General features: G+C 48.5%; 1 long non-coding RNA gene and 3 gene segments (V, D, J or C); 1 reads left to right on the forward strand and 3 right to left on the reverse strand.

The window, feature by feature from the left end:
• The window catches only part of LOC138423846 (immunoglobulin gamma-1 heavy chain-like), a 161797-nt gene that overhangs the window by 132896 nt on the left and 2057 nt on the right, over positions 1-26844 (reverse strand).
• Positions 1-26844, reverse strand: part of LOC138423845 (Ig gamma chain C region-like) — a 235259-nt gene that overhangs the window by 99218 nt on the left and 109197 nt on the right.
• The window catches only part of LOC138423844 (Ig mu chain C region membrane-bound form-like), a 112662-nt gene that overhangs the window by 45119 nt on the left and 40699 nt on the right, over positions 1-26844 (reverse strand).
• On the forward strand, positions 1116-25141 carry LOC138423856 (uncharacterized). Its single transcript, XR_011250476.1, has 3 exons — positions 1116-1652; positions 1753-1963; positions 22900-25141. It is a non-coding gene; the product is annotated as an uncharacterized lncRNA (long non-coding RNA).

A 26844-nucleotide genomic window follows, 5' to 3' on the forward strand; every position in this document is an offset into this window, starting at 1 on the left:
AGAGCCTGCTGGGGGCACCTGCTGCCCAAGGAGGCTGGACAGCCAAGTGAGTCAGGGCCTGGTCTGCCGCCTTGCAGCCCCAGCTGGACTTGGCCTGAGGGCCAGCCTGTGAGGGGCTGATGGCCCTTGGCTCCGCATCCACTGTCCAGGTTAGCTGCTCACACAGTTACTGTCCAGGGGCCTTTCCCACAGAAGTGGTGGAAACAGCTTTTCTCAGTCACTGTAACAGCAGGGGAGAGCTGACTGCACCCCTGCACAGAGGTGACAGCTGTGTCATGGGAGAAGCTGGAGTGGGGTGCCTGGGACTCTGGTTTAAGAGGGACCAGGAAGTGTGGCCACGTGTGTGTGATGTGGCCGCTGTGTCCACTGGCCACAAGGGAGCGGGGACTGGGTCGAGACTCTGTCCTCACTGAGGACTCCGTGTCTCTGGAGTCTGGCAGCTGAGGGGCCTGGGGGGCTGCGGGCTGCTGAGGCTGGCCCTCTAGCACTTCAGCCAAAACTGTCACCAGTGTGGCAGAAACCAGCACTCGAGAAGCCAGGCCCGGCACTCAGAGGGCTGGAGAGCTCAGGTTTGTTATGCTGGTGAGCCCAGAGCAGTTAACACTCCAAGCTCTGAGCTCTGAACAAAGGGGTGACAGGGTTTTTATAGACAGGCTGCTGTGGGCAACACCAGCTGCTGATACACTGGATTAAACTACGGGGTTTTCCGTGCGTGGGAGCAGCAGTCAAGATGGGGAGGGGAAGCCTGACCTGGACAGACATAATTAAGCAGGTTTGCAGCGGCTGAGCAGTTGCAAAGAGCAGGACAAGGCTGCGTAAGATAAGCTCCAGTTCCTAGTATTGCAAATCCCCACTGTCTGAGACTACGTGACCTGTGTGATCCAGACTTTGCAAGGAGCAAGCTGAGTTACAGAGGCAGAAGGAGCAGGAGGCGATGTAAAATTCTAACTTTTCCTCTTCACCAGGACAGCCGACATTCCTCTGGGTGTGCAGAGCAGTGGAAGTTCAGTGGAGGCCTCTGACACCAGGATATCTGGCACTGTTGCGGGGGCCACACCTACCTACATCCTCGGGGGTGGGGACGCCCTGTTAGGAGCCAGGCCCTCCCAGCACCTGTGCTTATGGAGTGGCCACCAGGATGGGGAGGAGCGAGGCCTCTGCCCTCCTGCGGGGCAGCCTGGGAGCTCCGTGCTGGAAAGCAGCCAGGCATCCATGGGCAGGGACACAGTGAGCCAGGGCGTCAGAGGACAAGACGCAGCCCCACACACAAAAGCCCGGGGAATGAGAGCAGACGGGCAGGCCTGGGAGGTGGTTGCTGGGGGTGCGTTAGGCATGCTGTGAGACTGCCAGGGAGCCGGGGCCTCATGTCTGGGATAGAGGGCGGTGGGGGAGCCAGGTGATATAGTTTTGCAACAAAGGGAAGGTAGTTTGAACGTCCAAAGGGTATTGCTAACTAAAGAAAGCCGGATAACCCAAGCTCAGGAGCTAGTGCTTTGCTGTGAGTGGGAAGGTGCGAGAGTCTGGGCTCCCTGAAAGCATTCATTTCACAAGCACCTCCGCTGTCTGGGCCAGTGTCCCGCGTTTTCACATCCTGAGTTTCCTCAGGGCTCACTGAGGGGAGTGGCTGCAGCCCCGGGGCTGCTGGACGGCAGGTATGGTTCACGTCCTTGGGGGCCCTCAGGGCTCAGAAATTCACCTTTGGAGGGCTGGCATCTGGGATGACTGTGGCATCCTTGTTTACTGATATGGCAGGAAGTACTCGATTTCTCAAAGGAAAGAAGAAGAAGGGAGATTTTATTCAAGCCAAACAGGATTCTAGCCCCAGAAGGGCAGTGGATTCTCAGAAGTCACTCTGCCTACCAGGAGTCGAAGGCACAGTCATGCACATTTTTGAGACAAAGGATCATCTCTTGGAAAGACGTGAGGGTATTTCACAGAAAGGTCACCAAGGGTGCCCAGCCAGGTAAGTCACTTAAAGTGGGCAGAGGTTTGCTGAGACCCCTCCAGTGCTGGGAAAGAGTGCTGATCTTTAGGAAGTTGCGCGGCCGGTGTCGAAAGAGAGGAAAACGTGCCCCTTCCCTTGGGGCAGGCCCTCCGACATCTGAGGAGCACCGGCTGAGCTGTGCCACAGAAGCACAGGTGCCAGGAAGGCCCAGCACGGGGCAGGGGCACCCTACACGGAGGGCCTGTCCTGCCTGAAATAGAAAAGCCGTCTCACCACCTTTCAGGGTGACTGCAGGTGTGGAGGGGGCAGGGGTGCCCCCTTGGCGTCCACCTGGGCTTGCAGTGCCTTAGTAGAGTGAGTCTTTGCTTCCCATGGGGGAGATCCCTGGGTGAGCTGTACAGAGTTCTGAGGTTCTGGTCTGAGTCTGTGCAGTGAACTGGACAGAGTTTGGCTTCCTAGAATTTCATCTGGACCTCCCTGGTGGCTCACTGGTAAAGAAGTCTCCTGCCCGTGCAGGAGATGCTGGTTTGATCCTGGGTCAGGAAGCTCCCCTGGAGAAGGAAATGGCAACAGACGCCATTATTCTTGCCTGGGAAATCCCATAGCCAGAGGAACCTGGCGGGCTATACAGTCATGGGGTTGTGAAGAGTTGGACACGACTTAGCGTCTAACCACAACAAGCAAGAACAAGAGTTTCATTGATGACATCTGGCTGTTTGCTGCCATGTCATCCAGCCTGAGCTTCTCCTTTTGGCCCACACATGGCCACGGGGCGTCAGGGCAGGATCCCTACACACGGGCATGACCAGTTTTGCAGATGTCTGAAAGCTTGCCCAAATCCACCAGGGCCCGGACTCGCCTGTGCAGACGGTTACAGACTCGGTAACCTCAGTGCTTTCTTGAGGATTAGCCTTCTAATTCGATTCCTACTTCTTCCTCAGTTCTGTGGCTGGAAAAGGAGCGTCCTGGGTGACGGCTTGGACTTTGTTGGCATGCTGTGCTAACCCTTGTGCTCTGGACCTGCTCGACCTCCCAGCCTGCACTGTGTCCAGGGCAGAGGAGCAGAGCCTTTAGGGGGAGCAGGTGGTGCGGGGCAGGGAGAGCCCCTGGAGTGGGGCAGGGACAGAGAGCACTGCCCGCTGGGGCGGTGGCCTGCAGCTTGAGGGTGTGTCGTGCTCTGCTCGGGGCCCAGGGCCACTGGAGTGAATCCCACGGCTGGGCTTTGGCTCCACAGACTCGGCCACGCTGGGGGTGGGCGCACACTTTCTGGAGCTGCGGGCGGGGCAGGTGTGTCAGCTGCCGCAGGTGGAGGGGGGCGCTCAGGCTGCAGGAACAGAGTGGCAGGAGCTGGTGAAGAGCCTGGAGGACTGAGTGCTTGGTGTGGCCTGGGCAGTGCGCCCGGTGCCCGCATGTCACTTCCTGGGTCCTCACCATGAACCCCCAGGGGACCTGTGGCGACTGTGATGATTAATTACTCCACAGGCTGTGCACAAGCTGCAAGGGGCCCAGGCACCGTCGCCTGCCAGCTGCTGGTGGAGCCAGATCTCCACACAAGAACAGAGGCTGTGATGAGAAGATGAGGGTGGGTGGACAGGGTTGGTTCTGGGGTGGGGAAGGGCTCTGGCTTCTGGGGAGGATGGCGCAGAGGCACGGAGTCCAGGGCAGGTCCGCAGTGAGCTCAGGCTGAGTGGACAACGCGCACTCTGCTGGGTCTGGACAGAGGACTCGCCAAGCCCTGCATTCTGAGGCTGATATCTCGCCTCTGTGGACAACAGGAGCACCTGGCCACTGCCCTAGGCTTCCCGTGGGCATCCGCACACGGCTCCAGGCAGAGGACATGTCTCCTCTCGTCCCCTCCAGGTCACCCCTGGAGCCCCAGGTGGCCAGCAGGGACCGTGGAGCCGAGCGCCCCCTGTGTGTACTCTTGTGGGGCTGCAGCTGTGCTGGGCAGCTGTGGCTGCTTGCTGAGGCCCTCACCAGTGTCCACGCCTACCTGCTTAGCCTGGACTGGTGTTGTGGCCAGTCCTGGGGGCTCCATGCATGGGGGCTTTCCTTCTGAGGCTGCTAGCAACCCCCGGCCCACAGGGACTGCAGTGCTGTCCCCTGTGGGGGGCCAGCGGGCGTCCATGAGCAAGGACAGCTGAGAGCAGGAGGCGGCGCTGAGGCGGGAAGGCGCGGCTCTGGGGGGTGGTGGGAGGCCTCAGGTCAGTCAGTTCACTCGCTCAGTCGTGTCCGACTCTGCCACCCCATGGACGGCTGCTCACCAGGCCTCCCTGTCCATCACCGTCCCCTGGAGCTTGCTCAAACTCATGTCCATCGAGTCGGTGATGCCTTCCAACCATCTCATCCTCTGTCATCCTTGTCTCCTATCGCCTTCAATCTTTCCCAGCATCAGGGTCTTCTCCAAGGAGTCAGTTCTTCACATCAGGTGGTCAAAATATTGTAGCTTCAGCTTCGGCCTCACTCCTTCCAATGAATATTCAGGACTGATTTCTTTTAGCATGGACTGGTAGGATATCCTTGCAGTCCAAGAGACTCTCCAGAGTCTTCTCCACCAGGGAGGCACTGAGGCCGGCTGGTCAGGAAGGTGCGGCTCTGGGGGGTGGGAGGCCTAGGGGGCACCTCCTCCCGGGTGGGCCCAACCTTCAGCCTACGAGCCCCTCCCAGCCGGTCCAGGGTTCCAGGGCTCACTCACCAGTCACTGTCCCCAAAGCGCAGGCTGTAGGAGAGCCAGCCCAGCCCCTGGGCGCCCTTGCCTTGGTGCAGCTCCTTCCTGGGAATCACCACCTCCGTGGAGATGTAGCGCCATGAGGGACGGTCCCGAGAGCACTGGGCAGGGGCCAGCACTGCCCAGAGCCCGAGCAGCCAGAGGGCTGCCCTCAGGGTGACCCGGCCCTCCGCCAGCATGGGGGCGCTGCTCAGGGATGTCTGCCAGTGAGGACAGAGAAGGCGAGGCCCCGCAGGGAAGCCAGGTCTGAGCCGCGTGCTGAGGCCGCTGCCATCCGAGGAGACACTGGCAGAGAACAGAGGGTGCCTGGGTGGCCGTGCCCAGCCCTGCGCGGGTCATCTGCAGAGACTGAGTCACAGTCACAGGGCGAGGCCCTGGGCTAGCCTGGCCATCAGTTCAGTGGGGCTGGCGAGGGGCGGGGGGAGGGCCGAGTCCACGAGGGTGGCATGGGAGGGGCAGGGGAGGGGAGCAGAGGCCTGTCTCCACTCCACACGTCCAGCCCTTCTTCCTGCGGTCTGCATGGCCGACGTTCACCTGCAACACGGCTCACGGCCCCCTGCTCTGCCCGTGGGGGCTGCCAGGCCCCCTCCTGCACAGGCCTCTTTCCTCCCTGCGAGCTCCACTTCCTTCTACTTTGGCGACTGGAAGCAGACTTGCTCATGTCACTTAACATCCCGGGAGTTGAAAATGTTTTAAAAGTTCATGATTGCGTGTGTCTCATTCTGGTTAGCAGGTAGGTCACCTGCAAACCGCGTGTTCCTCTTGGTTTTTGCTTGGAAGCTTCGTTTAGGCCCCCTGAGGAGCAAGCTCCCCACTCTTCTCTGGGACGCTCTCTGTCATTCTTGCTGACCCTGGCTGGTGAGACCAGAAACCAGGCCTGACTACAAGCCCCCGGGTTCCCTTCTTGTCCTTCTGTGTGGCTCTCTCGGCAGGAGATGGTTCTCGCCTGTGCCTCTGTGGGCCCAGGGGGCCTGCTGGTACCCAAGGGGAGCGAGGAAGTTTTCAGGCATTTTTACACAACTTTGTAGCCATCCACAGAGGACAGAGACTCACTCACAGGGCAGAATTAAAAGCAAGATTCCGCTTCCATCCGTAACATGAGAATCTGCCCCAACAGAGGGTGCCCTCTGCAGCATTTTGCTCGTTGGGCGTTTCGCTTTCTGCCTTCTTGTCTCAGGAGAGCACCCGTCTGACTCACGCCGATCTGGCTCCTTCCCTTTCACGTCTGTGTTCTGTTGCCTTGTCTGCAAGCCGCTCGCTACAGGGAGGAGGCCCACGGTGTACGGAGTGGCTGGCTCCTGAGCCCTGCCCCCTTGCCCGAGTGCCAGCTCTCAGGAGACCCGTGGCCAAGCCCGCGGGGCATGGCTGCAGGGGATGAGCCCCTGAGCCGTCCATGCAGAGTCCGGCTGGAAGCAGGAAGCGTCTGCAGCAGCCTGTGGCCTTTAGCACTTTAGAAGTCGGCCCCTCACCTCCCAGTCTCTGCACCGTAAGAGACACAGGAGTCAAACCCCAGGCCTGAGGGTTTGGGAGGACTCTCGTCGGCCCTCTGCTCGTCTGCTGGCTCTGCCAGTGAGGCCGCTGCTCGTTCCCGACTCCTGGCCCTCGGTGGATTGGCCTGCTGTGAGGCGAGCTGATGGGAGGAGCCTGGGCTCCGGGAAGTCTCTGGGCCCTGCTGCTCGGCAGCCCTGCCCCTTCCTCTTGGCTCTGTATTCAGTGCCTGCTGTCATCCTGGGGGAGTTACAGACTCCTTCAGGTCCTCTTCACCGTTTGCAGAAACGGTCAGAGGGAGTACTTCCTGCGGGCGGGAAAGGTGTTTCCTGCTACCTGCTGGACCCTGTAGAGGACGGAGCACTGCATCTGCCTTCAGGCCTGTGCAGCAGTGGCTGTTGCCAGGGAGGCGCGTGCCAGGGACCATGTCCCGGGAAGGTGCGTCTCTGATTTCCGGGCCTGGGGGTTTTGGCTGCAGGAACACAGGGTGTATGTTGTTCCGGCTCTGGCAGGCAGTGTGCCCCTGGAAGTTATGTGGTGATATCTGGGGCAACGTTGCTTTGGCAGCCCTGCGGTATTCTGAGTCCCTGAGACTTGACATTGTGATCAGCTGGCAATGGGAAAGAGGCTGCCGATGCCATGGGGCCTGGCTCCTACTGTCCACAGTGTCTCCATCTTCCCATCTGGATGGTCCTCCGTGCGGAGCATGAGCCCCAGAGACAACACGAGACAGGAGTCTCAGGAGGTTCACTCGGCTCAGATGTGACGTACCCGGCCACTATTTCCACCCTTCTGTGTACACCCTGTCTTCTTCAGAGTGAGGGAGGACACCTGCTGACCAATTCTCTCCTCCAGGGACAAGGGCAGCTCTCGTTTTAGTGGGAAAAGGATCGGTATCCATTCTGGCTGTATTTAGCCGCCCAGTTGGCTGCATGGGTCTCCTGAGGCCATGTCAGCCTCCTGAGTGTGGGCTGGGGAGGAAACAGGCATAAATTTAGAAGGAGGCAAACGTCACATGCCCACAGGTGGCGGGAGAGCCAGCAAAGCCAGGGAGCCCTGGGATTTGTGAAGGGGCCCACAGCAGGGCAGCTGCTAAGCCAGGCCTGCAGTTGCCATACACAGGGTCCCCGTCCCCCTGGCAGTGTGGGCCCCGCAGGAAGAGTGGGGACCTCAGGGCGTGGTGTGGAGAGCATGTGGAGCACACACTTGTGGCCACTGGGGGCATCACCAGCTCCTTTGTTCCCTGCACACGTGGTTTACAGAAGCTGTCATTATGCAGAAGCTGGGGTTGCTGGGGTGAGGTTGGGTGGGGGGAATAGTCCTGCAGATCCTTTCGTTGGCTGGAGGGAATGCTGTACAAGGGAGCTGGTCCCCTCCCCCGCGGGGGTGATCGAGAGGGTGCTGCTGACCTACAAGACCAAAGTGCTGGCCCGGAGGGCTTGCCCCCGGTCACCTGCCCCCTGAGCAGAGATGCTGTGTGTGAGGCGTCGGCAGGGAGCAGAGGCAGTGTGGCGTGTCTGGTCCACGGGGCCGCAAAGAGGTGGATACAACTGCGCAGCTTTCACTTTCTCATCGTTTACTCTGTTCACTTATCTTTGTGTGATTTCTGCTGAATGAGACTCACATGCTTATTGGAAGGTGGCGCTAGTGATAAAGATCCCGCCTACCAATACAGCAGATGTAAGAGACACAGGATCCATCCCTGGGTCAGGGAGATGCCCTGGAGGAGCACATGGCAACCCGCTCCAGTACTCTTGCCTGGAAAACTTCATGGACAGAGGCGCCTAATGGGCTACAGTCCATGGGTGGTATAGAGTCGGACATAACTGGTGGCTGGCATGCATGCCTTAGGACAGAAGTGATTTAAAATCACTAAGTTCCATGAGCTAAAGGTAGTGTTTGTTCCCTGAGACAGTCAGGAGGCATGGCTGAACACCAAGACGGTGCTCACGATGGCTTCTTTATTCTTCAGGAATATTCTGCATATTCCGTAGATGTATTGTGCTCTCTAGTTGAAAGACTTGTTCTCATATATATTTCTTGTGGCTCATACCTTGACAAGAGAGCTGAGGATGTCAAGTAGGAATTGCTTATAGAGTAGAAGCCTTCCTTTAGTATGTGTCCTCTATCTGACGCAAAACCACCCAAATGACAGAAGCTACTGCACCTACGAGAGCCTGTGAGTTATGAGGTGAGGAATGCCCCTCGCGGTGCTCAGAGCACTGACTCCACACTCGGCGTTATTCATAGATTTCTCCATGGAAATTCAGTGGGACCCCCACCCCAGGTTGACGTCGAAGCTGAGTCTGAGGACACCACAGACATAGATGCAGGAACACAGACGACACAACCTTTCCATCTTCCTGCGTCTCTGCGTGGTGTCAGCAGACTCAGCTTCTATCAGGCTGGCGCGGAGGTCCCGCTGCGTCTCCATGGAGAGGACTATGGCTGATGCTGTGAGACAGGTGTCAGTTCAGTTATCACCACCGAGGGGGCTTCTTCCCTGGCTCTGGGTTTATACACCTCTGTGGTCTGAGTCCAGCGTGCACTTACGCTGCTGACCGCTGGCTAGCTCGTTCACTGGGCCTGCTGTGTCGAGCCCCACAGCTGAGTCACACAGAGCCTCTCCTGTGGACTTAGCGAGCTTACACCAAATGTCCCGAGAACGGGCCTAAGTGACAAGAGGAAGCAACCCTAAGAGACTGTGCCTCTCGTGCAGTGAGGATATGGTCCCCTATCCCAGCACACCATTCTGCCTCAGGGACTGAGGGGGTACTCCAGAGTCAGGAATGCAGAGAAGTTCCCAGATAACCTGCTACAAGGAGAGGAAGCCTCCTGACCGGAGACCAGCTGTCAATCACCATCTGCACCTGCTCCCGCAACACACAACTGTGTGCCCGCAGCACCAGCCGGTGGTCATGGAGCCCCCGGAGGGTGGCTGGTGTCTGGGCTCACACTGCCTTCCCCTCACTGTGTCTCTTGCCCAGCAACACACGGCCGTGTCCTCAGTGGTCACAGAGCTCAGCTGCAGGGAGAACTGGTTCTTGGGTGTCTCTGCAGATGGAGGCGTGGCTCTTGATGGAGGGGGTGTAGTAAGTGTCACCATCATCGGTGATGCATGCCGTCTGCTCTAGCCCCGTCCCTGGGGCCTGGCGAATCCAGTTCCCACTATAAGCACGTGATGGAGTAAGCAGAGACAGCGCACGTGAGGAGAGGGTCAGTGAGGGCTTCACCAGCTCTGGGCCCGACTGCTGCAGTGCCAGGGTTCAGCCCCAGTGGATCCAGGGAATTTGAAGGTGGGGATGGCGTCGGCGTCCTTGGAAAAATACATATTTAATTACAGATATATAGAGAGATTAGAAACGGATAGTGTAGTAGGAAGATTAGTGGAGAAAAAGAGGCTGAATCACTTGGATTACGTGGAATAGCATCCATGCTCCAGATGGGAATTCAGCCAGAAAAACAGGGAGCAAGAAAGAAACGACAGGGGGGATCAGTCTTTCTGGAAACTGATCCTATTTCTTTATTTTTGGGTTTGCTTATATACCTTTTGTTACGCATGGGGATCAATACAGAGTCGTGGGGGTCAGCGGTCCTGACCTTTATCAAAATCAGGTGCTTCACATAAAAAGGTCTTAGGGATTTTATGATCCTTTCTTGCTGATAACCGAAAACTTATTTTTTCCAAGGGTGTTTTTTCTTAAACCAGGCACCACCCTCCAAATAAAGTTACATTCCTATAGGGTGAGGGTGTAGTGAGTTACAATCAAGAAAGGAATTTATTTAACCTAAGATTAACATGATTAATCTTAAAGGTAAATACTTATTTCTCCTATATGCTTAAAGGTTAATACTTATTTCTCCTATATGTTAGTTATATTCATTATAAGGGCAGGGAATATGGAGATTTAGCAGCAAACATCAGCCCAACAAATAAAAATCCTTTCACCAATGTTCCCCTTAAGATCTATTTAGTCTTAAGATAGTGATAAAGTTACATTTTCACATAGCAAGGACACAGTAATTTATAACAAAGTACAGTGATCTATTACAAAAGAGAAAATTCATTCACTCAAAAAGTCTAGTATTGCTAACCTTAAAAACTACTATATTTCCTTTGCTATATTCCAGATACATTGATTAATATATTCCCAGGTGGCTAAGGACATGGAGGCCTGGCGACAATCATTGACTCAACAAGAAGAAAAAGTCCTATGCTAATTAAGACTCTCAAAATACTCCAAAACTCTCTGTGCTGTTTATGGTTGAGAGGTAGTAAACAATCATGTGCCTAGTGGCAGCAGTATGGATAATCCTGTCACACAAGCTAGTCTGTCAGCAGAGAGGTTTGACCTGAGACATCCTTGTCCCACCCAGAGCAGGGAATTAGCAGCAATTATTGACACAACAAATGAAAAACCCTTCACCAATATAATTCTTAACCAACCCACTATACTAATACTTTCTAACTCCCCCAAAGAATTTGCCTTTAGTAAGTCTAAAACATCTCTTTGCCTCTCAGGTTGGGAGGCTGTAAACAATCACATGTGGCTGGAGGAACCTATACAGGCGGGCTAGATAACCTTCAGAGGAGTCCTAAGCTGAAACACTCTTGTCACGCCCAGGAATTTTTATTGCCTTGGAGCTGCAGGTTTACTCCTCCGAGAGAAACGGTTATGGGGGAGAGCATAAAACAGACTCTGGTTTGGGGGTAGATGCTCAGGAACAGGGGGTTTCCTGAGGCTTGATCATGCCTTTGCGTATGCCCAGCCTCCTTCCTCATGACCTTTGCCATGGGCGGAGTTCCTCATGCTGGCCCCCTGCCCTGCAGTGCATCTGGGACTGGACACCTGGGAAGGAGGGTCAGTCCCTGTCAGTGACCCGCAGTCACAGCCATCCCCACAGACCCAGGTCTGCACTGAGCCCCTCCCCCTGGGGAGCTGTCCCCAGGCAGAAGAGAAGATCCACAGCCCCATCTTCTGCACCACAACCCTGCCTTCCCTGACACCTCAGCCCTGTGGGAGGAGGGATGTGAGCTCCCTCAACCCAGGGGTGGACTGTACCCTGGAGCAGGAGGAGGAATTTCCATGTGGACTAGCCCTGTCCTTGTAAGTGGGGGATGGAGTGTGGCCACCATCCCTGTGGTCTCTCTGGGTCCCTGCGAAGTCTCTTCCCTTCAGCTCACTCAGTGTTAGAATTTGGTTTGGGGAGCACTTGGTTTATGAGCTCCACTGACATCACTTCATCTAGGGAGAGGACTGAAGACACATTACAGGAAGGCCCTGTCTTTTCATACAGATATTATTTTATCATGTGAATATTTCAGTTCAGTTCTGTCACTCAGTCGTGTCGGACTCTTTGCAACCCCATGGACCACAGCACGCCAGGCCTCCCTGGCGTCACCAACGTCACATCAGCAGCTCCTGGGGTTTACCCAAACTCAAGCGCATGGAGTCACTGATGCCATCCAACCATCTCATCCTCGGTCGTCGCTTTCTCCTCTCACCTTCAATCTTTCCCAGCCTCAGGGTCTCTTGAAATGAGTCAGCTCTTAGCATCAGGTGGCCAAAGTATTGGAGTTTCAGCTTCAACTTCAGTCCTTCCAATGAATATTCAGGATTGATTTCCTTTAGGATGGACTAGGTGGATCCTTTTGCAGTTCAAGGGACTCTCAAGAGGCTTCTCCAACACCACAGTTCAAAAGCATCATTTCTTGGGGGCTCCGATTTCTCTGCAGTCCAAATCTCACATCCATACATGGCTACTGGAAACACCGTAGCCTTGACTAGACAGACCTTTATTGGCAAAGTAATGTCTCTGCTTTTTAATATGCTGTCTAGATTGGTCATAACTTTTCATTTAAAAATTTTTATTTTTACTTTATTTTACTTTACAATACTGTATTGGTTTTGCCATACATTGACATGAATCTGCTACGGGTGTACATGAGTTCCCAATCCTGAACCCCCCTCCCACCCCATATCATCTCTCTGGATCATCCCCGTGCACCAGCCCCAAGCATCTTGTATCCTGTATCGAACATAGACTGGTGATTCGTTTTTCACATGATAGTATACATGTTTCAATGCCATTCTCCCAAATCATCCCACCCTCTCCGTCTCCCTCAGAGTCCAAAAGTCCATTGTATACATATGTGTCTCTTTTGCTGTCTCGCATACAGGGTTACCATTACCATCTTTCTAAATTCCATATATATGTGTTAGTATACTGTATTGGTGTTTTTCTTTCTGGCTTACTTCACTCTGTATAATCGACTCCAGTTTCATCCACCTCATTAGAACTGATTCAAACGTATCCTTTCTAATGTCTGAGTAATACTCCGTTGTGTATACGTACCACAGCTTTCTTCTCCATTCATCTGCTGGTGGACATCTAGGTTGTTTCCATGTCCTGGCTATTATAAACAATGCTGCAATGAACATTGGGGTACACGTGTCTCTTTTAGTTCTGGTTTCCTCGGTATGTATGCCCAGCAGTGGGATTGCTGGGTCATGCTGCTGCTGCTGCTGCTGCTGCTGCTGCTGCTGCGTCGCTTCAGTCGTGTCCCACTCTGTGCGACCCTGCCGGGGGCCAGCGTGAGGAGCTCCGCCCGTGGCAAAGGTCATGGGGAAGGAGGCTTGGCATACGCAAAGGTGTGATCAAGCCTCAGGAAACCCCCTGTTCCTGAGCATCTACCCCAAAACCAGAGTCTGTTTTATGCTCTCACCTACACCTCTGACTTTTCGGGGGGCTCTCCCCCATAACCGTTTCTCTCGGAGAAGGAGTAAACCTGCAGCTCCAAGGCAATAAAAATTCTTGGGCGTGACAGGAGTGTTTCAGCTTACGGACTCCTCTGAAGGTTATCTAGCCCGCCTGTATAGGTTCCTCCGGCCACATGTGATTGTTTACAGCCTTCCAACCTGAGAGGCATGAGATGTTTTAGACTTACTAGAGGCAAATTCTTTTGGGGAGTTAGAAATTATTAGTATAATGGGTTGGTTAGGAATTATATTGGTGAAGGATTTTTCATTTGTTGTGTCAATAATTGCTGCTAATTCCCTGCTCTGGGTGGGACAAGGATGTCTCAGGTCAAACCTCTCTGCTGACAGACTAGCTTGTGTGACAGGATTATCCATACTGCTGCCACTAGGCACATGATTGTTTACTACCTCTCAACCATAAACAGCACAGAGAGTTTTGGAGTATTTTGAGAGTCTTAATTAGCATAGGACTTTTTCTTCTTGTTGAGTCAATGATTGCCACCAGGCTTCTATATCCTTAGGCACCTGGGAACATATTAATCAATGTATCTGGAATATAGCAAAGGAAATATAGTAGTTTTTAAGGTTAGCAATACTAGACTTTTTGAGTTAATGGATTTTCTCTTTTGTAATAGATCACTGTACTTTGTTATAAATCACTGTGTCCTTGCTATGTAAGAATGTAACTTTATCATATCTTAAGGCTAAATAGATCTTAAGGGGAGCATTGGTGAAAGGATTTTCATTTGTTGGGCTGATGTTTGCTGCTAAATCTCCATATTCCCTGCCCTTATAATGAATATAACTAACATATAGGAGAAATAAGTATTAACCTTTAAGCATATAGGAGAAATAAGTATTAACCTTTAAGACTAATCATGTTAACCTTGGGTTAAATAAATTCCTTTCTTGATTGTAACTCACTACACCCTCACCCTATAGGAATGTAACTTTATTTGGAGGGTGGTGCCTGGTTTAAGAAAAAACACCCTTGGAAGAAATAAGTTTTTTGGTTATCAGAAAGAAAGGATCATAAAATGTCAGCAGGTCTCACTCATGGCCAGAAGATGATGTAATATTCCTAAGACCTTTTTTTTATACATTTATGTGAAGCACCTGATTTTGACAAAGGTCAGGACTGCTGACTCCCACTTGACTCTGTATTCATCCGTATGTGTAACGAAAGGTATATAAGCAAACCCCAAAATAAAGAAATCGGATCAGTTTCCGGAAAGACTGATTCCCCCATGTCGCTTCTTTCTTGCTCCCGTTTTTCTGGCTGAATTCCCATCTGGAGCGTGGATGCTATTCCACGTAATCCAAGTTATTCAGCCTCCTTTTCTCCACTAATCTTCCTACTACACTATCCAGTTCTAATCTCTCTATATCTGTGATTAAATATGTATTTTTCCAAAGACGCCGACTCCGTCCCCACCTTCGAATCACCCTGGATCCACCGGGGCTGGACCCCGGCATGACCCCATAGATGGCAGCCCACCAGGCACCCCCGTCCCTGGGATTCTCCAGGCAAGAACAGTGGAGTGGGTTGCCATTTCCTTCTCCAATGCATGGAAGTGAAAAGTGAAAGTGATGTTGCTCAGTCGAGTCCGACTCTTAGTGACCCCGTGGACTGCAGCCTACCAGGCTCCTCCATCCATGGGATTTTCCAGGCAAGAGTACTGGAGTGGGGTGCCATTGCCTTCTCCATGCTGGGTCATAAGGCAGTTCTATTTCCAATTTTCTAAGGAATCTCCACACTGTTCTCCATAGTGGCTGTACTAGTTTGCATTCCCACCAACAGTGTAAGAGGGTTCCCTTTTCTCCACACCCTCTCCAGCATTTATCGCTTGTAGACTTTTGGATCACAGCCATTCTGACTGGTGTGAAATGGTACCTCATTGTGGTCTTGATTTGCATTTCGCTGATAATGAGTGATGGTGAGCATCTTTTCATGTGTTTGTTAGCTATCCGTATGTCTTCTTTGGAGAAATGTCTATTTAGTTCTTTGGCCCATTTTTTGATTGGGTCATTTATTTTTCTGGAGTTGAGCTGCATAAGTTGCTTATATATTTTTGAGATTAGTTGTTTGTCAGTTGCTTTATTTGCTATCATTTTCTCCCACTCAGAAGGCTGTCTATTCACCTTGCTTATAGTTTCCTTTGTTGTGCAGAAGCTTTTAATTTTAATTAGATCCCATTTGTTTACTTTTGCTTTTATTTCCAGTATTCTGGGAGGTGGATCATAGAGGATCCTGCTGTGATTTATGTCAGAGAGTGTTTTGCCTATGTTCTCCTCTAGGAGTTTTATAGTTTCTGGTCTTACATTTAGATCTTTAATCCATTTTGAGTTTATTTTTGTGTATGGTGTTAGAAAGTGATCTAGTTTCATTCTTTTACAAGTAGTTAACCAGTTTTCCCAGCACCACTTGTTAAAGAGATTGTCTTTACTCCATTTTATATTCTTCCCTCCTTTATCGAATATAAGGTGTCCATAGTTGTGTGGATTTATCTCTGGGTTTTCTGTTTTGTTCCATTGATCTATATTTCTGTCTTTGTGCCAGTACCATACTGTCCTGATGACTGTGGCTTTGTAGTAGAGCCTGAAGTCAGGCAGGTTGATTCCTCCAGTTCCATTCTTCTTTCTCAAGATTGCTTTGACTATTCAAGGTTTTTCGTATTTCCATACAATTTGTGAAATCATTTGTTCTAGCTCTGAAGAATACGGCTGGTAGCTTGATAGGGATTGCATTGAATCTGTAGATTGCTTTGGGTAGCATACTCATTTTCACTATATTGATTCTTCTGATCCACGAACATGGTATGTTTCTCCATCTATTAGTGTCCTCTATGATTTCTTTCATCAAGTTTTATAGTTTTCTATATATAGGTCTTTTGTTTCTTTAGGTAGATATATTCCTAAGTATTTTATTCTTTTCATTGCAATGGTGAATGGAATTGTTCCCTTAATTTCTTTTTCTACTTTTGCATTATTAGTGTATAGGAAGGCAAGGGATTTCTGTGTGTTGATTTTATATCCTGCATGTTTACTATATTCATTGATTAGCTCTAGTAATTTTCTGGTGGAGTCTTTAGGGTTTTCTATGTAGAGGATCATGTCATCTGCAAACAGTGAGAGTTTTACTTCTTCTTTTCCAATCTGGATTCCTTTTATTTCTTTTTCTGCTCTGATTGCTGTGGCCAAAACTTCCAGAACTATGTTGAATAGTAGCGGTGAAAGTGGGCACCCTCGTCTTGTTCCTGACTTTAGGGGAAATGCTTTCAATTTTTCACCATTGAGGATAATGTTTGCTGTGGGTTTGTCATATATAGCTTTTATTATGTTGAGGTATGTTCCTTCTATTCCTGCCTTCTGGAGAGTTTTAATCATAAATGGATGTTGAATTTTGTCAAAGGCCTTCTCTGCATCTGTTGAGATAATCATATGGCTTATATTTTTCAATTTGTTACTGTGGTGAATTACATTGACTGATTTGCGGATATTGAAGAATCCTTGCATCCCTGGGATAAAGCCCACTTGGTCATGGTGTATGATCTTTTTAATGTGTTGTTGGATTCTGATTGCTAGGATTTTGTTAAGGATTTTTGCATCTATGTTCATCAGTGATATTGGCCTGTAGTTTTCTTTTTTTGTGGCATCTATGTCAGGTTTTGGTATTTTGGTGATGGTGGCCTCATAGAATGAGTTTGGAAGTTTACCTTCCTCTGCAATTTTCTGGAAGAGTTTGAGTAGGATACGTGTTAGCTCTTCTCTAAATTTTTGGTAGAATTCAGCTGTGAGGCCGTCTGGACCTGGGCCTTTGTTCTGATTACAGTTTCCATTTCCGTGCTTGTGATGGGTCTGTTAAGATTTTCTATTTCTTCCTGGTTCAGTTGTGGAAAGTTGTACTTTTCTAAGAATTTGTCCATTTCTTCCACATTGTCCATTTATTGGCATAGAATTGCAGATAGTAGTCTCTTATGATCCTTTGTATTTCTGTGTTGTCTGTTGTGATCTCTCCATTTTCATTTCTAATTTTATTGATTTGATTTTTCTCTGTTTGTTTCTTGATGAGTCTGGCTAATGGTTTGTCAATTTTATTTATCCTTTCAAAGAACCAGCTTTTGGCTTTGTTGATTTTTGCTATGGTCTCTTTTGTTTCTTTTGCATTTATTTCTGCCCTAATTTTTAAGATTTCTTTCCTTCTACTAACTCTGGGGTGAAGGGTTAATAGGGTAGCAGAGATGTGCCTGCAAACGGGTCTCTCTGCTCAGGCTGAGCGTCCTTGCATACGAGGCGTTCTGCCAAAGAGTCTGGATACAGCCTTGAGTTTAATGGTCCCTTGCAAACGAGGGAGCATTCCCTTCTTGGGATAAGAGGGAGATGAGGGCTTTGTGCAGACTCTGCAGTAGACAGAGACTTCACTCCCCTTTGCTGCACGATAACATGTATGCACCTGCACTGTGCTGAAAAGGCTTACTCTCACAGTCTGGAACTCTGCCTAAGGAGGGCTTTATAACAATAAACGGCAATTAGTTTGCCCAGTTCTGTTCCTCTGGCCAGAGTGGTGTCCTGTCTGTCTCTTGTGTGTCTTGTATGTTCTGTGTCATTTCACTCGTAGTAACCAACATGGGGTTCTCCATTTCTTCCTTTTCTAGTTGCTTTAGGTGTAGAGTTAGGTTATTTATTTGACTTTTTTCTTGTTTCTTGAGGTACGCCTGTATTGCTATGAACTTTCCTCTTAGCACTGCTTTTATGGTGTCCCACAGGTTTTGGGTTGTTGTGTTTTCATTTTCATTCGTTTCTATGCATATTTTGATTTCTTTTTTGATTTCTTCTGTGATTTGTTGGTTATTCAGAAGCGTGTTGTTCAGCCTCCATATGTTGGAATGTGTGATAGTTTTTCTCCTATAATTGAGATCTAATCTTAATGCATTATGGTCAGAAAAGATGCTTGGATGGATTGATTTCTTTTTTTTTTTTTTTTTGAATATATCAAGGTTAGATTTATGGCCCAGGATGTGATCTATCCTGGCGAAGTTTCTGTGAGCACTTGAGAAAAAGGTGAAATTCATTGTTTGGGGTGAAATGTCCTATAGATATCAATTAGGTCCTACTGGTCTACTGTATCATTTAAAGTTTGCATTTCCTTGTTAATTTTCGGTTTAGTTGATCTGTCCACAGATGTGAGTTGGGTATTAAAGTCTCCCACTATTGTTGTGTTATTGTTAATTTCCCCTTTCTTACTTGTTAGCATTTGTCTTACATATTGCGGTGCTCCTATGTTGGGTGCATATATATTTGTAATTGTTATATCTTCTTCTTGGATTGATCCTTTGATCATTATGTAGTGGCCTACAGTATTGCTACTCCTGCTTTCTTTTGGTCTCTATTTGCGTGGAATATCTTTTTCCAGCCCTTCACTTTCAGTCTGTATGTGTCCCTTGTTTTGACGTGGGTCTCTTTTAGGCAGCATATATAGGGATCTTGTTTTTGTATCCATTCAGCCAGTCTTTGCCTTTTGATTGGGGCATTCAACCCCTTTACATTTAAGGTAATTATTGATAAGTATGATCCCGTTTCCATTTACTTTATTGTTTTGGGTTCGGGTTTATACACCCTTTTTGTGTTTCCTGTCTAGAGAAGATCCTTTAGCATTTGTTGGAGAGCTGGTTTGGTGGTGCTGAATTCTCTCAGCTTTTGCTTGTCTGTAAAGCTTTTGATTTCTCCTTCATATTTGAGTGAGATCCTTGCTGGGTACAGCAATCTGGCTGTAGGTTATTTTCTTTCATCACTTTAAGCATGTCTTGCCATTCCCTCCTGGCCTGAAGAGTTTCTATTGAAAGATCAGCTGTTATCCTTATGGGAATCCCCTTGTGTGTTATTTGTTGTTTTTCCCTTGCTGCTTTTGATATTTGTTCTTTGTGTTTGATCTTAGTTAATTTGATTAATATATGTCTTGTGGTGTTTCGCCTTGGTTTATCCTGTTTGGAACTCTCTGGGTTTCTTAGACTTGGGTGATTATTTCCTTCCCCATTTTAGGGAAGTTTTCAACTATTATCCCCTCAAGTATTTTCTGATTGTCTTTCTTTTTGTCTTCTTCTGGGACTCCTATAATTTGAATGTTGGGGCATTTCATATTGTCCTGGAGGTCTCTGAAATTGTCCTCATTGCTAGTAGTGGATGCAGGTGTCTGCGCTGCTTCTCCGCTGGGGGAGTTACCGTTGGGCTCGTAATCTGTGGGTTTTAATTATTTATTTATTTTTCTTCCCTGTTATGTTGCCCTCTGTGCTTCCAAGGCTCATCACAGACTCGGCAGCAGGAGAGTTTCCTGGTGTTTGGAAACTTCTCTCTTCTTAAGACTCCCTTCCTGGGTGGAGCTTCCTCCCTACCTCCTTTGTCTGTTTTTTTTTTTTTTTTTTGTCTTTTATATTTTTTCCTACCTGTTTTTGAAGACAATCATCTGCTTTTCTGGGTGCCTGATGTCCTCTGCCATCATTCAGAAGTTGTTTTCTGGAATTTACTCAGCGTTGAAATGTTCTTTTGATGAATTTGTGAGGGAGAAAGCGGGCTCCCTGTCCTATTCCTCCACCGTCTTAGGACCGCCCCCTAGTCATAACTTTTCTTCCAAGGAGGAAGCGTCTTTTTATTTCATGGATGCAGTCACCATCTGCAGTGGGTTTGGAGCCCCCAGAATAAAGTCTCACTGCTTCTACTGTTTCCCCATCTATTTGCCATGAAGTGATGGGACCAGATGCCATGACCTTAGTTTTCTGATTGTTGAGTTTTATGCCAACTTTGTTGCTCTCCTCTTTCACTTTCTTCAAGAGGCTTTTTAGTTCTTCTTCACTTTCTGCCATAAGGGTTGTGTCATCTGCATATCTGTGGTTATCAATATTTCTTTCGGCAACCTTGATTCCAGCTTGTGCTTCATCCAGCCCAGCGTTTCTCATGATGTCCTCTGTATAAGTTAAATAACCAGGGTGACAACATATAGCCTTGACGTACTCCTTTCCCTATTTGGAACCAGTATGTTCCATGCCCAGTTCTAACTGTTGCTTTCTGACCTTCATACAGATTTCTCAAACGACAGGTCAGGTGGTCTGGTATTGCCATCTCTTTCAGAATTTTCCACAGTTTATTGTGATCCACACAATTAAAGGCTTTGGCATAGCCAATAAAGAAGAAATAGATGTTATTTTTCTGGAACTCTCTTGCTATTTTGATGATCCAGCAGATGTTGGCAATTTGATCTCTGGTTCTTCTGCCCTTTCTAAAACCAAGTTAAAGATCTGAAAATTCTCAGTTCATGTATTGTTCAAGCCTACTTGGAGAATTTTGAGCATTACTTTGCTCGCGTTTGAGATGAATGCATTCTTTGGCATTCTTTGACATACTTTGCCATTCTTGGGGACTGGAATGAAAACTGAGTTTTCCAGTCCTGTGGCCCCTGCTGAACTTTCCAAATTTGCTGTCATCTTGAGTGCAAACTTTCACAGCACCATCTTTTAGGATTTGAAATAGCTCAGCTGGAATTCCATCACCTCCAGTAGCTTTGTTCCTAGTGATGCTTCCTAAGGCCCACTTGACTTCACATTCCAGAATGTCTGGCTCTAGATGAGTGATCACACCATCGTGATTATCTGGGTCGTGAAGACCTTTTTTGTACAGTTCTTTGTATTCTTGCCACCTCTTCTTAATATCTTTTGCTTCTTAATATCATTGCTGTCCTTTCTTGAGCCCATTTTTGCGTGAAATGTTTCCTTTGTATCACTAATTTTCTTGAACAGATGTCTAGTCTTTCCCATTCTACTGTTTTCCTCTAATTCTTTGCATTGATCGCTGAGGGAAGCTTTCTTCTCTCTCCTTGCTATTCTTTGAAACTCTGCCTTCAAATGGGAATATCTTTCCTTTTGTCCTTTGCTTTGGCATCTCTTCTTTTCACAGCTATTTGTAAGGCCTCCTCAGACAGCCATTTTTCTTTTTTGCATTTATTTTTCTGGGGATGGTGTTGCGTCCTGTCCCCTGTACAATGTCACAAATCTCAGTCCATAGTTCATCAGGCACTTTGTCTGTCAGATCTAGTCCCTTAAATCTATTTCTCACTTCCATGTATATTCATAAGGGATTTGATTAAGTCATGCCTGAATGGCATCTGGTCCCATCACTTCAAGGGAAATAAATGGGGAAACAGTGGAAGCAGTGTCAGACTTTATTTTTGGGGGCTCCAAAATCGCTGCAGATGGTGACTGCAGCCATGAAACTAAAAGACGCTTACTCCTTGGAAGAAAAGTTATGACCAACCTAGATAGCATATTCAAACGCAGAGATATTACTTTGCTGACTAAGGTCTGTCTAGTCAAGGCTATGGTTTTTCCTGTGGTCATGTATGGATGTAAGATTTGGACTGTGAAGAAGGCTGAGTGCCGAAGAATTGATGTGTTTGAACTGTGGTGTTGGAGAAGACTCTTGAGAGTCCCTTGGACTGCAAGGAGATCCAACCAGTCCATTCTGAAGGAGACCAGCCCTGGGATGTCTTTGGAAGGAATGATGCTGAAGCTGAAACTCCAGTACTTGGCCACCTCATGTGAAGAGTTGACTCATTGGAAAATACTCTGACGCTGGGAGCGGTTGGGGGCAGGAGGAGAAGGGCACGACAGAGGATGAGATGGCTGGATGGCATCACTGACTCGATGGACCTGAATCTGAGTGAACTCCGGGAGTTGGTGATGGACAGGGAGGCCTGGCATGCTGAGATTCATGGGGTGACAAAGAGTCGGACACGACCAAGCAACTGAACTGAACTCAATGGTCTAGTGGTTTTCCCTAGGTTCTTCAATTTAAGTCTGAATTTGGCAAGAAGGAGTTCATGATCTGAGCCATAGTCTGCTCCTGGTCTTGTTTTGTTGACTGTATAGAGCTTCTCCATCTTTGGCTGCAAAAAATGCAATCAATGTGAATTCGGTGTTGGCCATCTGGTGACGTCCATGTGTAGAGTCTTCTCCTGTGTTGTTGCGAGAGGGTGTTTGCCATGACCAGTGCGTTCTCTTGACAAAACTCTATTAGCCTTTGCCCTGCTTCATCCTGTATCCAAGGCCATATTTGCCTGTTACTCCAGGCATTTCTTGACTTCCTACTTTTGCATTCTAGTCCCCTATAATGAAAAGGACATCTTTTTTGGATGTTAGTTCTAGAAAGTCCTGTAGGTCTTCATAGAACCGTTCAACTTTAGCATCTTCAGCATTACTGGTCAGGGCATACTCTTGGATTACCATGATATTGACTGGTTTGCCTTGGAAACGAACAGAGATCATTCTGTCGTTTTGGACAGCGCATCCAAGTACTGCATTTCAGACTCTTTCGTTGACTATGATGTCCATTCCATGTCTTCTAAGGGAATCTTGCCCGTAGTAGTAGATACAATGGTCATCTGAGTTAAATTCACCCATTCTAGTCCATCTTAGGTCGCTGATTCTTAGAATATTGATGTTCCCTTTTGTCATCTCCTGTTTGACCACTTAGGAAACATGAAATAACAGGAGGATGAGATACTGTTACACACCTTTAGAGAAGCTAAAGTACAAAATACTAAAGCGATCAAATGCTGGGGATGAAGTAATATAAATGTCGCTCATCCACTAGCTGGAAGGAGTGGAAATGGCAGCCAACTGGTAATGTATTTGATGATTTCATAGAGAGAAAACAGAGAACCACCACGTGACTGAGGAGTGGGCTGGAAAAGTATTTACCAATTATTTGGATATTTATGTTTTTACAAACATCTTCATATACATGCCCGTATCACTTTGCAATTCTGAACTTTTGCTATTTGCTGAATTTATAGACTAAATGTGTATGGTTATTTACCATGTTGTTAGGATACAATTGTTTGTGTTGATTCCTTTTATCTTCATTTCTATTTCATCTCTCATTTATCTGTCTACCAATTGCATAACTAACCACCTACAATAACCCCTTAGGATACAGCCTCACTGGTGTCCAGACATTTTCAAGTGTCCTCTGGGGAAAAAGTGACTCCAGTGATCTATGACATCAATTGCCAACTTCAAACACCGCTCACTATTCAGATGAAAGACACAGAATCTAATAGAGCTGGGGAGAGTTTCAGCCTGAGAGGATTTGGAAATCCATCTGACGGGGTGTTAAGCAGAAGAATTATTGCTGAAAAAGCTGACAGCAGGGACAGAAGGCAGTGACCTAAGATGCCCCCTGAGGAAACATTTCTGGGCGGCCTGTCCGAAGACAGATGGGGAAAGACAGACCAGCCTGACCCCATGAAATCACGTCCCAGGTTCAGAAACAAGAAAGCTCTCTGGAGTGACAGTGGAAGGAGCCTGCAGGGGAGGGAATATTCCAGTGGAGAGACCCCAGCTTCTGAGATAAAGCCCCATCATGACCTTTTCTCTCCTGCCTTGAAAAGTGTCCTCTTGTTTCCTGGTGAACCTGGGTGCCCCCTGGTGCTTGGAGTAGCCCCTGAAGGCAGGGTTATGTGTGTTGGGTCTGACTTCTCCCTGGACCTCCTGGGACAGCATCACAGGGTTGTGTCCTAGGTCCTCATGGAGGTAGACGGACATGTCTCTGTGGATGGAGAGTGGTTTCTGGAGAGACATGCTCTATGCTGCGCTGTTCCTGGGACCAAAGCACCCCGTCACTGCAGCTCTGACTCTTCAGACTGATTGGATCCAGCCCCAGCAGGCAGCACTCTGTGTGATGCAGAATCCACAGACAGACCAGGTGGGGAGAGGGCCTCCAATAGTCCTGCTCCGACTCCCGCACCAGCACCTGGGACAGGACACCTGGGCAGGAGAAACCATGAGACGCCCTCTTCACAGAGGTCACTACATCACTGCACCTTCCTCAGACCCGCGGGATGCTCGCAGCTCAGAGATGCCAGCAGGAGGGGGAAGGACCAGACAGATTTCATCTTCCTTTGGATTAAAGCTGACTTTCAGAGAACGAGGTTGATGAAGATAGGAACGCTGACTCCCAATGTGACAAGGATGCCTTGACCCATTTCCCTCTGGCCTCCTGATATTTGTTTCTCAACGAGGTCTTGGCCTGTGGGTTTCTCTGTCCATCCTTTCCTAGTTTTATCAAGACACCTAAGTCAGATTACTGAGCACGCTTAACCTTGACCTCTGATCCCTGTCAATGTTGGAGTCATTTCACTAACCCTGCTGTCTCCCAGGTGCTTCTGATTACCCTGATGTCTATGGATCAAGAATCCTTGGGAGACAGTCTAGCCAGGACCCCTGAACTTGTAGCCTCCTCATGGTCATTTTCCGGCCAGTCAATCTCCTTCTTGTCCATTGCTGGGAGCCATCATGGGCAATCCTGCCCGTGGCATAGGTCATGAGGAAAGGGGTCTGACAAATTGCAAAGTTGGGATCAGGCCTCACGGGTCCCTTGTATTTTCTCGAGCATCTACCCCCCAAACCAGAGTCTGCCTGCTTTCTGTGTTATGCTTTCCACCTACTCTTCTTCATTAACAGGGGGCTGTCCCCCACCCCCTTTTTCTGGGAAAAGCTAATTCAGAGCTTTTAGGTCATAAGTCTCCTGGCGTAATAAGAAACCCCTCTGATGGCTTTCCAGCCTGCCTGACAGGTTTGTCTGGACTCTTACAGCTGGGCGTGTGATTGTTTGGGGCCTCCCCGACCCGAGAGGCACAGGAAGTTTAAACATCCTAGGAATGTAGGGGCTTCCGAGGAGTCAAAATCATTGGAATAGGACTGATTAAGGGTTCCATTGTTGAGCCAATACTTGCTGCCAAGTTTTCATCTCTTTTGTTTGTTGATATAGTTGGTATGTAGAAAAAACAGGCAGTAGCCCTGGCATTAGCAACATTAGACCTTTGAGTTAAGTACTCTCTTTGTTATAACCCACTGCACCTTTGTTCTACAGGGATGTAACTTTATTTAGTGCTTTGAGGGTGATGGAGATTAAAGAAAAACACTTCAGGGAAAATGAGATTAACATTCATTAAGGAAGAGAGCCATAAAGTGTCAACAGGCCTCTTGGCCAGAAGATAATGTAAATCACCTGAAACCTTTTGTATACGGAAAGATATGCAAAAAGAAAGCCTGGTCTCAATAAGGGTCAGGACTGCTGCCCCTGCATAACTCTGCATATTCCATTATTTTTTATGTACCACTTGGGGTACATAAGCTGCTTTTGAAAATAAAGTTGTGGGTCTGACACCAATGCTTGGCTCCCCCGTGTCGTTCTTTTCTCCCTTTTCAGGCTGAATTTCCATCTGGAGCATGGAGGCTCGCCAAGCCTACTAATTTTGCCTGGGCTTCTAAGATCTGAACGAGGGGGCACTTTGTGTCTCCACTCCTTCGGGAGACCGGGAAGATGCCTGCAGCCTACGTAGGTGGTGCAAACTCCTTCTCTCGGAGTTTTATTGGTTTTCTGCGTAAACCAAGTTATTCAGCATCTTTTCTCCACTACTTTTCCTAGTACACTATTCTTTCCTAATATCTCTTTATATCTCTAATAAATAAGTCTCTCCTTGCTGACTCCATTCCCACTTTGAATTCCCTGGATCCACCAGGGCTGGACCCCAACAGTCCATAAATCTCCATTTCACCATGTGTATTTGGAACTGAACCAAGTTTCCAAGGCTACCTCAAATAAGAAAAACTGAGATCCGAATCCCATTTCAAAAAATAATATTTATATTTGAGACATCAATGTCAAGGTCACATGCCCAGAAGTACCAATCTTGCCTGAATGAAACATTGTGAAAAAGAAATTTTCTATTTAAAGTTAGCTTGCACCAATGGGTGCTTAGAGACACTAGCCTGTGCTTGAGGACCACGCACAGGGTCATTTTAAAGAGGCAAATTGTCAACTAAGGAGCACTAAAATGTGAAACTATGTCAGTAAAGTGAACGTGAAGGAGACTGATTTACATGATTGGATGAAACATGAGGGAATGGACTTGACTGCCCTCAAGTAGAAATATGCGTGTGTTGGATGATTTAAAGAGTCCACATTGCAAATGTCCATAATGACTGTGAAATGATGGTGTATGTCTCATGATGCTAATAATAGCTAAAAAGTAGGTGATCTTGCAAATGTGGAATCTGGATACCGAGGATGTTTGAATACGCAGTATTGGGTCTCTCTGCACCAGCACCTATAACACTGGACACTGCAGAATCCTACCTGTGTGTGCAGTTTCACTGAAAGAAGGAGAGGGAGTCTCTTCCTTCCACATGTACAAAAACAACAAAAACTGCAGCAACTGAAAATCTCCTGTGTCTTCTCAGAACATTCATACATTTCAAGATTCAGACTCACCAGGCAAATGGGGATGGGCCTCAGGTGTATGCTGAGATCCTTTGAGGAGAAGAAAAGTAAACCCAGAAATTATCCATAATTCCTGAGTATTACGTGCACGTAAAAAATTAATCTTACTTCAACAGAAAATTAAAACTGCAAAAACATATGCATATTCCCACAGTGTGCCGAGTGTGACATAAAGGCCAGCAGTGAGACGTTAGGACACAGAGGACGGTCTCTGGTGGGCTCCTGGGCAGGGAGAGGGAAGCACAGGCTCTCCCAGGAATCCCCTCCAGCCCCGGGGCACCTGCTCCTGGGCTCAGCCCTGTGCTCCTGTGTCCCACAAGCCGCTGGTGGTCGTGGGGCCCCCCGGAGGGTGGCTAGTGTCTGGGCTCACACGGACACCCCTCACTGTGTCTCTTGCACAGTAATACACAGCTGTGTCCACAGAGGTCACAGAGCTCAGCTGCAGAGAGAACTGGATCTTGGATGTGTCCCTGGAGATGGAGGTGTGGCTCTTGATGGAGGGGCTGTCGTGAGTGTCACCATTATAATATATGCTTCCCATCCACTCTAGCCCCTTCCCTGGGGCCTGGTGGATCCAGCTCCCATCATAA

This window comes from Ovis canadensis, chromosome 18 (assembly GCF_042477335.2).
Source record: "Ovis canadensis isolate MfBH-ARS-UI-01 breed Bighorn chromosome 18, ARS-UI_OviCan_v2, whole genome shotgun sequence".
In the NCBI taxonomy this organism is placed as follows: domain Eukaryota; kingdom Metazoa; phylum Chordata; class Mammalia; order Artiodactyla; family Bovidae; genus Ovis; species Ovis canadensis.